This window comes from Vanessa tameamea, chromosome 30 (genome assembly GCF_037043105.1).
Source record: "Vanessa tameamea isolate UH-Manoa-2023 chromosome 30, ilVanTame1 primary haplotype, whole genome shotgun sequence".
Lineage (NCBI taxonomy): Eukaryota > Metazoa > Arthropoda > Insecta > Lepidoptera > Nymphalidae > Vanessa > Vanessa tameamea.
In genome coordinates this window covers 5461422-5478074 of record NC_087338.1, presented here as the reverse complement: position 1 = coordinate 5478074, position 16653 = coordinate 5461422, and the positions used below count along the sequence as shown (strand labels likewise).

The following is a 16653-nucleotide window of genomic DNA, read 5'->3' as shown; positions in this document are numbered from 1 at the left end:
GTTTGTAGTGCACAATATAGCTGAGCTATTAGCAAATGGCATCAATTACCTAACCTAAGGTTTGTTTATCATCGTTTCTTCTTCGATTTGAATATGCTATGTATGTATATATATGTACTTAGATTCACTTTAATTTTATTTCAAAAGTTTCGAAGACAGTGTCGTCGCAGTTCCATACGTGATATTTTCAAAAATATATATTGTATATCATAGAATATTCAAGATCTCGACTGATGATATCGCGTCAATTCAAAGTCAAATGTTGTTGGGATAGCAATATTTGTGGAACTATACGATCAAACATCGTCGAAGTCTGTTCATTTAAAACAGACATACCAACATATATGTATTTTTATATAATAATAGCTCGACCTGCGACTTTATAAAACTTTACCCATAGCACACACAATGTTACCCCCATTTTACCCCCTGGAGGAATCAATTAAAAAAGTAGCCTATGTCCTTTCCCGGGACTTAAACTATCTCCGCACAAAATTTCATCGAAATTGATTTAGCAGTTTATGCGTGAAGAGGTCAGAGTTACCTTTGCATTTATAGTATCAGTATAGATATAATACACTATAAATAATTATCATCATGATCCTCCTCCTGCCCTTATCCCAATTTTACTTGGTGTCGGCGCAGCATGTCTTATTCCATACTTCTCTGTCGGGCGTCATCTCACTAGTAACATTCTTTCTAACCATATCGTCTTTCACACAATCCATCCATCGTTTCTTTGGTCGTCCTCTATATCCATCCACATCCATTCTCAGAACCTTTCTCACAACATGCCCATACCAAGACACTATAAATAATTACAAGACACAATAACATGACAGTATAAGATGGCGTCACACCGTTCACCGTCACGGCATACGAGGCGGTCTGACCCCCAGAGCGCTATGTAAATGTTTCATATCAAAATGTGTTCATTCAATAGGAAATCGAAACTAACGAAATGCAAATAACACAAACGGTGTCAGTCGTTAAAAATCAATATGTCACGTGTATTTTGGTAACGGACGCACAACATTGCATTTAAGTAAATATTAAAAAGTAAATAGTAAACGCCGTCACCTCAACGAGTACGTCAGCCTGTCCTTCAACATAGTGATGTATATAAACATCGATTAATCGATATCGACACCGCAAACTGAAAAACTTCTTAAGTATTTTTTTTTTGTTGTAATATCTTTGGTAATTTTGAAGTACGTAACCCACGGCTGGGCATAAGGAGGTTATCATTATTTCACATTGAAAACTGGTCGATGTATAATCGGCAATTTTCTGTCGGTACATATTTTACTATAAACAAATTACACATGAAATTTGAATCTGAAATTTAACGCAATTCACGTGTGACACTGGGTCACCTCAGATCTGTAATGCTTTTAGTTCTATTAATGAAAACCAAGAGCCGAGATGACCCAGTGGTGAGAACGCACCTTAACCGATGATTTCGGGTTCAAGCCCAGGCAGGCACAACTGAATTTTCATGTGCTTAATTTGTGTTTATAATTCATCTCGTGCTCGGCGGTGAAGGAAAACATCGTGGGAAACCGGCATGTATCTAATTTCAATAAAATTCTGCCACACGTATATTCCACCAACCCGCATTGGAGCACCGTGGTGGAATATGCTCCAAACCTTCTCCTCAAAGGGAGAGGAGGCCTTAGCCCAGCAGTGGGAAATTTACAGGCTGCTAATGTAATGTAATGATAACCACGTGGCACATGATGGTGGTCATTTTGATTTGAAGAACCCGATAGCACGCGCCGACGTTTAATCCGATGGCCTCGATTTAATAAGTTGGAATCGCTTGTTAGCTTGACGCTGTTTGTTTTTAATACATACTAATCCTATATATTTATTTACATAAGAATTATCAACATCAAGAGTGCTAACAGCATATCCCCGTTGAATCAAAAAATTTATCAGCCCACTAGTCACCAACGGAGGCGTAATCCTATCTAAATCAAATCAAATCAAAATATACTTTATTCAAGTAGGCTTTTACAAGCACTTTTGAATCGTCATTTAACAAACTATTCAAAGTAAAGCTACCACCGGTTCGGAATGTAGATTCTACCGAGAAGAACCGGCACGAAAATCAGTAGTTACATTTTTGCAACATCTAAAAATACAGTCATGTTAGTTAAATACAATTATATATGTATGTTATGCAAAGTACGGAATAATAATGAAATCACACAAATGAATCTCGAATACATTGTAAATTAGCTATTGTAGTTTGTCGTGTTAACTATTTTAAAAATACTTGCTTGGATATTATAATAATGGTGGTTCAAAGGTCGTGCCTCATTAATAACGAGTTTACTTTTAACCTTTTTTTTTGAACGCCTCGTTGTTGTGGTGGATCGTGTGTAACACAATCACAGGGGCCTTTCTGAAGGTTCTCATTGCTAGAATAAAATAAAATTGCCTAGTATATAACGTCAGAGAGGAGGAGTCGTCACTATGCACAACCTTCCTCCCCTGTAGGCGTCGCAAGGACAACAAACCCCTAAAACGCGAGCGACGCCGCGTGTGACAGATTAGGTAAGAAATAAATAAATAATTAGACGCTATGTATTGTATGTTTTAATTGTAATAATAATAATTGAATTTAAGTATATTTTAATTGTATTGATATTAAATAAGAGGGTACTTTGATTTTTCTGTTCATTATTGTGAGTCACGTGATTTGTGGTGAGGCTTATATAAGTGATGGAAGCTTTGATCCTGGACCAGCGAGGTGCTAACAGTAAAGGTACGATATAATTTTGTGATATAGTATAATTGCTTGTTAAATTATTAATTGTGTTTTTTTGTAATTATCAAGATACAAAGTTAGTATTAAGGTAATTGGTGTTAATGTAAATATTAATTAATAGAATATTACGATTACTACAGCTATTGGTTAAATATATATTTGTGTTTCATATTTTGTCATATAACCTAAAAATATAATAAAGTAATAAAGAAATGGAAATTATTCTTAAAATATCCTGACATTATGTATTAAGTCTCTATAAAAAATCTAACACGTGCAAGTATCTATGTATATAAATTTACGATTACAAAATGATGCAGGATATCGTGAAATGTATTTAAATTACTTTTTAGTTTAGACTAAGTTCTTTCCGTACAGGCAAATCGAGAACCTCTTCAATTTGAAGAAATATTATATCTATATTATATATATACGTCAAAAATTAAACATCCTTATTATTATGTTATTTGTCCTCAATTAGACCGGAATGGGATTTTCGATAAACGTAATACACAAGGAAATATACCTAGACTGAGAAAAACACGTGTAATTTCCTTAACAAACACCAACTGCTATTTGTGTGTAAAGCCATTGTGGTGACTTGAAGCTGTTAATAAAAGTTTGAAGACCATCGTTACGTAATGAGGCTTTGTATAAGTCTGTCTGGCTAGGTCATTCCCAGGTTCAGAGGCGCATTGGTCTGTTGCAAGGAATAAGGTTCTTCCATCGCCATTGTCTTTGGGCAGTGGTGACCAAATTAATTGTCACTTGATAATTTGGTGATAGAGTTTTGTGCCCGTCTAGGTCAGATAATCTACATCATCAGATAATCTACCGACAAACAGCAATACTTATTGTTGTGTTCTGGTTTTAAGGGTATATGAGACAGACTAACTACAGTCCCAGGATGATTAATATTCCTCAGAGCTCCAATGTCCATTGACATTGCTGACGAATTACTTTCAGGGGTTCTATTAACCAATAACACGCACTTATATTTTTATTATTATCCAATCCTGTAATTGTAAGATTATTTTAAGAATCACAGACGGACTAAACAACGTTTTAAAATGACATTCCCAGCTATATTCATGGCGAAATAAAAAATAATTACGTCACATCTATGAACATAAAAATACGAGTATAGCTACTTATAATCCTGGAGCAACATGTGGCAACCCCTAATTATTTGTTCAAATAAATTGAACAATTTGTAAACTGATCCTCTGGGAACGTTCACGTACCATTGCCAGGGTAGCCGATAAATTGGTACTAAATGGTAACCGTTCAGGCAATTTGATATATTTACATTTTACGGTTTGAAGTAAACGAAATAGTTAAATTGTTTTAAACCCGGTCTTAAACTTTAAACATTGACAAATGAGGAATATTACTCAATACAATATTATATCAAAAATAAAAAGCGTGGACTATTTGTTGATTTCTAGGCAGAATATAAACATTTAATTGTACTAACATACTCTGTAGTTTAAATGGTGGTAAAGAGTAACTACTGAGTTTGTTACCAGTTCTCGGTCGAATCGTTTCCGAACCGGTGGTGACTTTAAATTTAATTCAACAATGTAAGATGACGATTCAAAAGTGCTTCTATGAGCCTACTTGAATGAAGAATTTTTAGATTTTGATCTTGCAAATGATTCTAAAACTGGTTACATTTAATAGTTTAAAAGGCCACGGGCTGCATTTCTGAACGATGTTCATTGGCCTCTCTCAATTTAGCACGCTAGCTTAGTGCATTATATTTAGTAGTTCGGAGTTATAGATACGTACTTATATATAAACCTATATTAGTGGGTCTTACACGAAACTTGACGTTTATTCAAAAGATTTTTTAGGAATTTCGAAACGTATGACAGGTTTTGTTTTGATTTCATTTTATTGCAAACTGTAAGTCACTACGTTTGACGCCAAAATGGTGAAACTTCTTTAAAATGAAATTATTAATATCAAAGATTATACATAAGTTCATTTAGAATGTTTACGTATTCTTTATTTTTTCTTATACAGCCGTAGTACCGCTCTTTAAAATTAATTCTTAGTTAAATCGTAACTATTTACTAAATTGCAATCAAAAATCCTGTTTATATTTCTGCACATATACGACTGGAGTTCCTCAAAATGAGACCATAACCGATTCCTTATGTGCAGCTATCGTCTCACAATCACAGGAACCATAATCGGCTCACGCTATTAATATATCAGATATAAATGTTATTGACTTCGTATATTCTATAATTAACGTTATAAACAATACGGATTGTTGATTGTTATTTACTTTGTTACATATTGCATTTATATTATAGAAATGTTTGTTCGTGTACAGTAGATAGTTCTTTAAGAATCTCGGCAGATCGTGAAACGTCAGACAATGTTACAAATAATTACTAAAAACAGTTTACTATTACTAATATTCAATTTAAGCTTAAAGCTTGTGTTAGGAGTGACGAAAATAGACTTATAGGTCTTAAACCATTGCGCTATTGACGCTTCTAAAACAGTTATACTCAAATACTAAGGGTGCTTTCAAATTAAACGATTTGTGACTGACAGCTGCTCCGCGGATACGCTTGATTTATGCGCAAGTCGTACTGCAACAAGCTCCCAATTCTAATAATTTATCGCAATCGAATCGAAATAAAATCTTTGTCGTTCAGTGCAACTACACAACGATCAGTTGCGGTTCGGTCAAAGTTGGTTCGGAATCGTTTCGTTAACGATACAAATGTGTAGTAAAGATCCTCGGTTAAGATTAAGATGGGATTATTCGTCGTGAGGAATAGTCGAAGATCGGAAAAGAACGTGTCATTACCGTTATAAGCTAATAGAATTACCCCCAGAAAGTTAACAATAGGACAAGAACTATATAACATGAAGATCTATACGGTGTTTTAGTGATTTCCACCTACACAGCTTCAATCAAGCCACGGATTATTGTAATCCGCTGGCCAAAATATTGATAATTGTCTTGCCCGCATGGCGCCCAAACTAATCGTCCGATTTGAAAACGTCCTAAGTGTAAGTAATGACTATGATGACGAGTCCAATACGACGTATGTTTTAAAAGATTAATACTACTAGTGTTAAAGAAACAAAATTAAGACATCTTGTGACGTTTAATCTTTTAATTTTTAACTGTTTAATTACGTCACGATTCGTTATTTTTAATTTTTTTCACTTCGCGCAGCTGTCTGTCCGTCAATACGAACTGTTTGAAATCATGAAAATGTATTTTTTGTAATTGTACGGCAACAATAAGTGTAAAATATGACATTAAAAAAACCGATGAGTTACTTGCGCCGGTTCTTCTAGGTCCGAAGTTTCCGAACCTACCTATATATATATATATATAGATGTTATTGAAACAGAGGTAAATAAATATGTAGCATATAAGTACGTAAGTGTGTTTATGTATTTAAGTACGCTATGTCGCCGTTTCCTCAATATTATGTTTTACATAATATACACAGTATAAATATATTTTATTAACTTTATATATGTTACAGGATAATTATACACACCTAATAGCGAATTCAGGCTAAGACTTAACACCAAACACCCCAAAAGCATATGGGGGGGGGGGGAGCTTTCATCTAATTATACTTGGTGGTAGGGCTATGTGTAAGCCCGTCTGATTGGACCCACTCCATAAATAGTCAACCGCATAAAGACAAGAGACATACCATTAACTCGTAAGTTTTGTGGCGCATTGGCGACGTAACGAGTGATTCATTTCTAACAGCACCAATGTCTATGGACAGTGGTGACCACTTACCATCAGGTGGCCTATTTAAGCCAAAAAAACACACTACGCACACTACCGGGAATTTACTTTATTTGAAATAAATATTAGGCTTTTGTTCCTTTACCGTAATCTCCCAATCTCTTCTGACTTTTGTTTTACAAACTGAGTACATTTCTCGCGTATTAATCAATAATCACCGAATAGATCTTTTATAGAAAACTACGCATTATTTTATTTTTTTTAAAGAATGCTAGCAATGCATCAAATTATTTAAGGATTAGTAATATTCCTATTTACCCCTTCTTTTAAGCTTTTAAAAAGTGGGGACGACAATAGCCCGAGGGGTCTGGATTGATCCTGCGACTTTTTACATCGCTAGGCGGCCCGTAAACCATTGCGCTATTGACGCTTGATATATTATAAAATATTGACAAATCAATACTTTCATTTAGCTAAAATAATTTATTTAATACTCGCCCTACACCTGCGTTATATGCGAGGTATGGCAGTAGGTTTAAGGTATAAAAAATAACATATGTATATCCTTCCTTGGGGTTCGAGCTTGCTTTATATCAAATTTCATCAAATTCGACTCAGTGGTATACCCGTTAAAGCGTAACAGACAATCAAACAGATAGAGTTATTTTCGCATTTAAAATATTAGTATAGATTTTCTATTAAAGAAAAATCAAGAACGACTAGACTCTATTCCAACTATAACAGGAAAAAAGCCAAATAAACAACATTTGACAGCAAATTGACGCGATATCATTGGTCGAGAGCTTGATTAATCTATGATGTTAACTGTGGATTTGCGATTAAAATTTAATGGCGTTTTTAACGTCGACGAAACTGTTATCGGAATTTTGGAAGTAAAACTAAATAAAAGGTAAAGTGCAATACTGTTTATAAATAAAGATATATTAATCATAAACTCTTAATAGTGCAACATAGCTGAGTTATTAGGAAATCGCATGAAATACGTAAATCTAAGGTTTGTTTATCTTTTTTCCTACTTCCATTGGAATAGGTTACAGGCATTTCGCGTCTTAATTCTCTTAACGGCGATGTCAGAACTTACATCCGCATTAAATAGAAAATGTTATTTACAAATTTAAAGACGTGATACGTTGACGGTGTAACTATTTCAATAAATAAATAAACATACGAAAATTTTAGAAATAAATTTAATATGAATAAAACAAACAGTTACTTACACGTGAAAAATAATACTCACAAATAATATGTTTTATTACGATGAAGGACATTTTCTATACGAATATTTTAAATGCGAAAGTAGGTAACTGTGTTACCTCTTCATAGTTAAACCGCTGAACCGATTTAGATGAAACTTTGTTTGGAGGTAGTCTGAGTTCCCGGGAAGGACATAAACTTTAATTCATCCCTCGAGCAGGTCAATTGGGGGTGTGACAATTTGTGTACTATAGCAAAAGTTTTATAGACTTCACGCGGTTCAGCTGGTAATAAATCAAATAAAAATAGAAAAAATACACATCTCAATATTGTATCAGTGACCTATTTTTAACGATTCGTAACATAATTATTTATAAATATAACTTTGATTTTTATCGATAAATGTATCGATAATATTTGTCTAGTGTCAAAATATAATTCGATAGACTATAGAAAGGAACAGAGGCGAAAACATTAATTGACAATAACATTATTTATAACGAGATAGATTTACGCTCAAAAATTTAATAGCGATTTTTAATTTAAAAATAATTGTAATATATAAAATACTATTTCACAAACCTTGCGCGCGAGGGATGAGGTTTTAGGCACGGTATCTCTTTTTCTGTATCACTAACAACCCGTATGCCAAAGTTACTTGATAATCGGTGGAGCAGGTAAGCAGGTATCAAACGCACATACGCACACATGACATTAACTAGGATATTATATAAAATCATGTTACAGTGTAGAATTAAATGTGAAACTAGCAACTATTTTTCTCAAAAGGTACCAAAATAAATAACAAAATAGTATTAAATTATAGTTAAAGAAAGTATGATCTTAGCAGAAAAGGTTCTTAACTTATGTCTTATTGGCAAAACCGAAAGATTTTGATTAACTAAGAGTTTCTGTACATATTTATGATATTTAAAAAAAACTACTAAAATAATATTAATTAAAACCAATTCAATTATAAACTATGCATTGATTTAATCAAATATCTTATTATATAATATAATATATTATATTATGAAACGTCCTACGTCAATTGTATACGTGAAAAATAAATAAAAAATGCCACCCAAAACAGTTTCACTGATCACAAATACTCACAAAAAGTCTCGTAGAAACATGTCGTGATGTCGTTTCATTGGACTTTTAAAAGTGTGACGGGGTCTGCACTGCACTGATACTCACTGCACAAATAGCTATTCCTTCAGAGGACCGGGCCGTAAACACTGACAGATATTTTTTTATGTTATGTTATTTAATAAGCGCCGTTATCATTAACGATCCGATAAGAATATTTTTTTGCAAGTCTTATTTTTCTATGTTTTCCTGTTATAAAGATCATTGTCAGCTTACGATTTTAATTTTGTAATCTAACGTGCCCACAGACTTGCAATTGGATAGATACGGCATGTTTATTAAATTAAATATTAAAAAACAGATCGTTTCTTTGCTTAATAAAATGGCGTGAAGCTAAAATGGTGGTATCAGGTGGTTTGTTATTTGTTTTAAACTAAAAATGTATGTACGTATGTTTGCGAGTGATTAGTTCTGGTTTTCGGGCGTAATTACAAATAGTTTCTTATTTCATGGAAATAATTAATTACACTAAACTAATAGTAATCTACTTATTAATGATAAAATAATATATATATATTTTTTAATATTGGACAACATCACATACATTACTCTGATCCCAATGTAAGTAGCTAAAGCACTTGTGTTATTGAAAATCAGAAGTAACGACGATACCACAAACACCCAGACCCAAGACAACATAGAAAACTAATGAACTTTTTCTACATCGACTCGGTCGGGAATCGAGCCCAGGACCTCGGAATGGCGTACTCATTAAAACCGGTGTACACACATTTGGACCAAGGAGGTCGAGAAGTGTGTGTATTATTATGATAAATGTAATTTCTTATTTTTAATTCTATACTAATATCATAAATGCTAAACTCTGTCTGATACCTCTTCATAGTTAAACCGCTGAACCGATTTAGATGAAATTTGGTTTGGACTTTGAGTCCCGCGGCAAAGGCTACTTTTTTTAATTCACCTCTCGAGAACAGCTAGTTTAGAATAAAACAAACATTGTAAAATAAGATAAGGTGTAAAATTGTTTATTTCAAACGAATTGATACTTAATTTACTCTTATAATTTTTTCAGAACTAAAAGAAGTATAACTTAAAAAAAAACATAAATAATTTTATCCAATAAATATACTGGAAGAAAATTTTCATTATTCTCTGAATAGTATAAGTATAAATATTCTCTTAATACTTAAATACCTACTATAAAAATGCCAGAAATAATTGAAGTATTTTTTAATGATATGTTTAGACGAATGGGCAGATGGGCCACCTTATGGTAAGTTGTCACCACTATCCATAAACATTGGCACGATAAGGAATAGTAACCATTGCGCCATCGACCTTGGGAACAAAGATCTTATTTCCCTTGTATCTCTAGTAACACTGGCTCACTCACCCTTTCAACCGGAACACAACAGTACTAAGTATTGCTGATTGGCGATAGAATACCTAATGACTGGGTGGTACTTACCCAGACGGGTTTGAAAGCAGAAATAAAAGCCTTATATTCTCTGTTTCAAATATACTATTAACATCGTATTTTTATTAAACCCGGAAAATCAAAGAGCCTATTGCATAATTTATCTCTTCATAAAATATATTAATTATTTGTAAGTATTTCTGCCACCATTAAACACATATAACTGTATTGTATATAGGTATATAAACATATATTGTATACTATATAGGTTTTATTTCAGAGGATCGTGGAAGATTAGTGAAGCAACAAAATCTAATACAATACAAAGATATAGAAACGAGACGTCTTTTTGTTAATACGTCAAAAGTCACTTTTCATATTAGTAGTATCAACAATTGCTAATAACAAACACTTCCGGGAATTTGCATTTGCTCTTGATTATGTTTTGAGTTGTTGGTCGACTATAATCTCCCATGTGCTCTATTTGCCTGTTGTTTTATAATCTGAGGCTATTTTAATGAAAACTAATATACCTTTTTTACACACCACACACGAAACTATGAATATGAAAACGAAGTTTTTAAGAAATTCCGAACCGATGTACGTTTAATATTTATCACTAGTTGTCGCCCGTGGCTTCGCTCGCGTTTTAGGGTTTGGTCATCATGGGGTTGTTGCTTGCTTCATAAGAAAATAATATTAATATGAAGTACAGTTAATCCAATAAAACGATATATCTTAAATTTAGTGTAGATACTATTGTGTACAACGAGGTTAAAGACCCTATTGCACATACATATGATACATATTGATGAAACACAATCGCCACCTCAAGGGTCCAATGGTTAGATCAGAAGTGATCATTCTACAATAGGCGTACTCATAAATATATCGTAGGACTAAAAAGGAAGTTCTTTATGAAACAAATTCGACTACTTGAAATAATCTTGGACATGTCTGGGCCGGGAAGCAAAGGATCCAGACAGACATGGATGTTTGGATTTTTGAATTTTCTTGTCATAGGTAGGCGAACGGGCACATGTCACCACCGCCCATATACACTGGCATAGTAAGAAACTATTGACCAGTCCCCACATCATACCAATGCGGCACCAACATTGGGCGCCAAGACGTCACGTCTCTTGTCCCTTCCACACAACAATACCGAGTATTGCTGTTTGGCGGCAGAATATCTAATGAGTGGGTATCTACCCAGACAAGCTTGCACAAAGCCCTACCAAGTAAGTCTAGTGGAATGCATCAATATTGAATCAAGAATTTGATTTAAATGCTATCACGTTTAAAGCTTAGATGGTTAAATAGATAATAAAATGTTATCGAAAAGAACATCTATGATAAATTGACATGAGGAAATTTTTTATCTTAATATAAATAGAAAACAAAAATTCAGTAACATGAGGAAAAAGTTAACGTAAGTAAATAAATACTTTATAACGGGGCGTTTGAAATGCGAGGCTTACTGAGAGCATGATGAAGCGAAAAGGCGTGGCGACATATATATAAAAAAAAAAAAAAAAATATTTATTTCATCATTAACAAGTTACAGCTATAATCAGAAACTGGGACTATCCTAGTAAGTAACTAGTATTGCTACTAGTACTTGTGGCAGGTAGTCCCGCTCTTCCATAACATTCTTTTACAATACTAAAAACGCGCGCGTGTGTGTGTATGTGTGTGTGTGTGTGTGTGTATGTGTATGTGTGTGTGCGTGCGTGTGTGTTTGTGTATGTGCCTGTGTAGAGATTTAAAAGTTACACGAATTATATAATATATATATATATATATATATTTCTTAATTAAGTCGTATAAACGGACGGGCAAATAGGCTACCTGATATAAGCGCTGTAAGAAATAATAACGATTCCTTAGATCGCCAATGCATCACCAATCAAGAAAGCTTGGATGTCATGTTGTTGCTGTGTCCTTACACTTCTACTTCTACACTGGTCGCCCATTAAACCGTACACAACAATACCAAGTATTGCTCTTTAGCAGAAGAATATCTACCAAGTAGGTGCCTACCAAGATGGAAGCCCTACCACCAAGTAAATGAAATGAAAAAAAAAACCACAAGCGTTCCTTTTTTGAGGAGATTATAATATTCAACGTCGTATATAACATTCTGATATTCTCTATCGAGTTCTACGACGAATATTTATTCACAGAATAGGTACACACACGGTCTAAGTATGATTAATTAACTTGTCAGTGAGTAAAGAGAACAAAAAATATATTACCTTGTACGTTTATTGTTATGTTCATGTTTTTAATTTAAATATCGTAGTTAACAGATAATTTTATACTGTTAAATATGTATTTTTTTTAATAAAAAATTTAAGTAGCTACGGTACAGACGACCGTATTTTTTTTAATATTTTACCTCTGTTGGTTTTGTAGTCTATGGTCCGAGGTCCGTTGGAAATACTTTATTTAATTACAGTGGCGGTTATTTGGGCTAAGGGATTTGAGCTCCCAAAAAAAAAAAAACAAAGTTTGTCCGTGACAATTCTTAAAAATACCTTATGCCGTTTAGAAAGCGAAATAAACAGAGAATTATTTTATACAAGTGATTACCTTTTAGTGTTTTTTTCATGGTCGACGACTCCCATACAAAAATTATAAATTCTATCTGGGCCGAAAAAATATCATAGAAATTTTCGATCGAAAAATTACCTATTACATATTTTATTCGTGATGAAGAAGATAATATTATCAACGCAAGAAGAAAACATGAAACAAGGACAAGAATATAAGTGCATACAAGTTTACTGCAATGATGGTGATCAATTTCTTTCGCCGGTTCTTCTCAGGTCCGAGGTGCTAAATTCCGAACCGGTGGTAGATTTTTGACAATCAATAAGCAAGTGTAAACACTTCTATATTGAATAAAGATTTTTGACTTTGACTTTGAGTTCGATCTCGCTCAGACAAAATTTCTTCAAGACAGATCACTACTTCGAGCGGATTCGAACGAAACTTGACTGTTAAGAATAGTATGCGTTCATACACACATTATTATTTTTTTTAATTATTTTTACTGGACCGCGAACGAAACGCGATCGACCCTATACTATAGTATGGATCCAGCCTTAAAGCTGGTGACACCGCGCGGAGTGGATCATGTAGATGCCTGCGGCCTTCAATTGTCGCCACCAAGGTCTGACCAAATTACAAGATGGCTGACCTACACATACGTGTACTTAAAAGTTTGTGTGAATAATGAAAATAATCACGGATTGTAATTTTTTATTTCATAATAGATAAATATAAACATTTACGTTAATTATATTATTCGCGTTTTGAATATAAATCACCGGATATGACGTAGAATATTTAATCTGTGACCGTCACTGGTCGTCCAGCTGATTTGATACACCGAAATTGTCGATAATTAAAATAATTATTTATTAATCGTTAGAAATAATATTTACGACTTTATTTTCGAAATGAAATGTTGTTAATCTAATCTAGTATTATGGGAATATAAAATTATTTTAGTATAAAATTAAATACATTTAATGTACCTTGAAATGCATGTAATGGCCGTCTTAAAGAGTTTAACACTTTAAAGTCTAAATATGTTTATATTATTACATGTGTGACTGTGACGACTGCTGAAAGTCCTCAATAATTAAAAAAAAAATTAAATTAACGAAAACCAATAAATAATAATAAAAATTGTATTAATAGAATAAACGAGTCATCTCGTGTTTGTTCGTGAAGGAAAACAACGTTGGAAAACCTCAAGTGTCGGATTTAATTCTGCTCCATGCTCCCAAGCTTTAAAATCAAACTTTAGTCTTAGTCCTAAAAGTAGAGGGGCCTCACCCAACGGTGGGACATTAATTTACAGTCTGTTACTTTAATTGTACAAATATTAAATAATTACTATATTATATTAATATCATTAGTAATATTGTAATAATTTTAAATTAGTATATTTATCTTCGATTTAATTTTGAGATGATTAACTGTGATTATTTTTATATATTTTTTTTAAATTGAGTACAATATATATATTTTTAGTTATTCGAAGAATATCAATATTCTCAACTTGGTGGTTTATACCAGAAAACCAAATGTAACGCCGCAAGTTCGAACTAGACTCGGGCTTATCGTATACACAGAACACGAACATTATACTAAAAGCCGAAAAGTTACATATATTCATTAAAAAAAAACCCATACTTTGAACGATTTTAATTATGTAAATATATTTAAGACAAAAAAACAAAAAAAAATATATATATAAATATATATCTGTTTAAATTTCGTTCGTTTCCAAATCCCTTAAACTAAATGTAACAAATGCAATGAATATTTTATAATAACGTCGTCATACAAGTTAAAGTTAACCACACTTTAGTTACGGTACGTATTACGATAATCTGCGTTTTAAACTTGTTAGAGATCGACCCACTGGTTACATCAATAATACATGAGAGTAGCTTATCCAACTGTAATGAATTATTGACATAGATATTTTTTAAGGGCAAAGACAACAGAATGAAATCCATTAAAAAGTAGGTTAATTATAAAATTATATTAAATACTCACTCCATGATAAAAAAACAACTGACACCTGTTAACTTATTAAGACTTAACGAGTAACTTTATCCTCAAATAGTTATATTTACATGATAACATATCTTTAATCAATAATATATATGTGCAGATAGAGTTAGTACTCTTATCATTGATTATCAAATTCATCGCACGATATTTTGCAAAATATATATAGTATATATACAGACCAAAACATTTGATTCATAAATATAAACGTCATATCGACATTCCTTATCGACTATCACTGTACATCACTTAAATTTATACCTTGATTACATTACGATTAACAAAAAGAAAAACTAACAAATGAAAATAACAATTCGAATTAACACGAATCATCCATGTTTAATAGAAGGTTATCCTCAACGCTTACCACTTTGTTTGTTTAACGTATTTTAAATTAACGAATACAATTTTTGAAATCGTATATTTAATCGCGCGTCAATGGCGGACGTCGGACACGAACTGGCATAGTTTTGACAGTTTTCCTTTTCCCGCCATTTCTGTCATGAGCTAATCGCAGTATTAGCCGAACGATCAAGAAGTACAAGTATAAAGTAACATTCTTTTATACGTTAAGTGGATATTTATCGTGACAGTATTATAGTGTTAATTTATTAAAACCTCTTTACATTAATCTTTAAAGTCGAGTTATAATTTAACTAACCAAAAGATTAAGTTATTCACCAACGTCAACGGTGGAATATATTAATTTTAAAATATTTGTTTTATATTATACATTATAGATATTATAAAACATTTATTGTATTATTTTATTATTTCTATAATTAACTATGAATATATGTACATTATTAATCGAAATAATAATATATTCATTATTCTTTTTTCAGATAAAAAATATAATATATTTTTTTATATATTTATATAATTTAAATTTAGATTTAAATTTATTTTTTTATATAATTTAAATTTAGAATGAAGTGTCGTACTACAAAAGAACTTAAACCAAAACTTTACTAGTGTGCGTGTACTTAGTGACCAACTTTTGGCCACTATATTTTTCCATGTGTGCTTTGACGGTCTGAACATATAAATAATCAATGAATTACATTTACTTAAGTAAAGAATACTTTAATTTCAATTTATTTAAAATCTAATGTTTTTGGAACGAACACTTTCCAAGTGTGCATCGAAATTCATTTCGTCAGCGGTGTAAAGCGTTCTATGCATGTATCGAATATCGACAGATATAATCACAACCCTCTCTTGTTTTCCCATCAGCCTGGTAGAGCTGTGTGGTGTCTTTACAGGCTTTGACTTTAAGTATTTTTATAAAATAAGTTACAGGTAAGCCTATCAAAGGTCCTGTAGATTCTACCATGTACTCTTAACCAATTAAAGTATATAATTATGATAATGTATGAGACATTATATTTAAATTATATTATAAATACCTAATACGTCTGATTTATCAATGTTCTGGTAATTAACATTTTAATTAACTTGGCTGCAAAGCTCATTTATGTATTTGCGTAATTGTATCCGAGTCATAGATATACAATACAAGTTTTTGGACTAAAATTACTGAAACAAATGTTCTAAAATTAATGAAAAAAAGTGTTTTCACGCTTTTCAGGATTCCGTGGGCTAACATGAGTATAATAATAAAAACAGTAGCCGAAATGTGGCGTACGTTTTCGGTCGTACAGCATACTCTGATGCTTTGCGTCGTGATTCGGTCAAACACAACTTAGACGTAAAATTGACGTACTATCATTGGTCGATATTTTGAATAATATCGTATTAATAATGAAACAATGGCGTTTTAAATATCGACGAAGT

The 16653-nt window shown here is 32.4% G+C and overlaps 1 protein-coding gene across 1 annotated transcript in view; it reads right to left on the bottom strand.

Moving 5' to 3' along the window:
• The window catches only part of LOC113391727 (acetyl-CoA carboxylase), an 85270-nt gene that overhangs the window by 52636 nt on the left and 15981 nt on the right, over positions 1-16653 (bottom strand). The gene's annotated exons all lie outside the window — the stretch shown is intronic.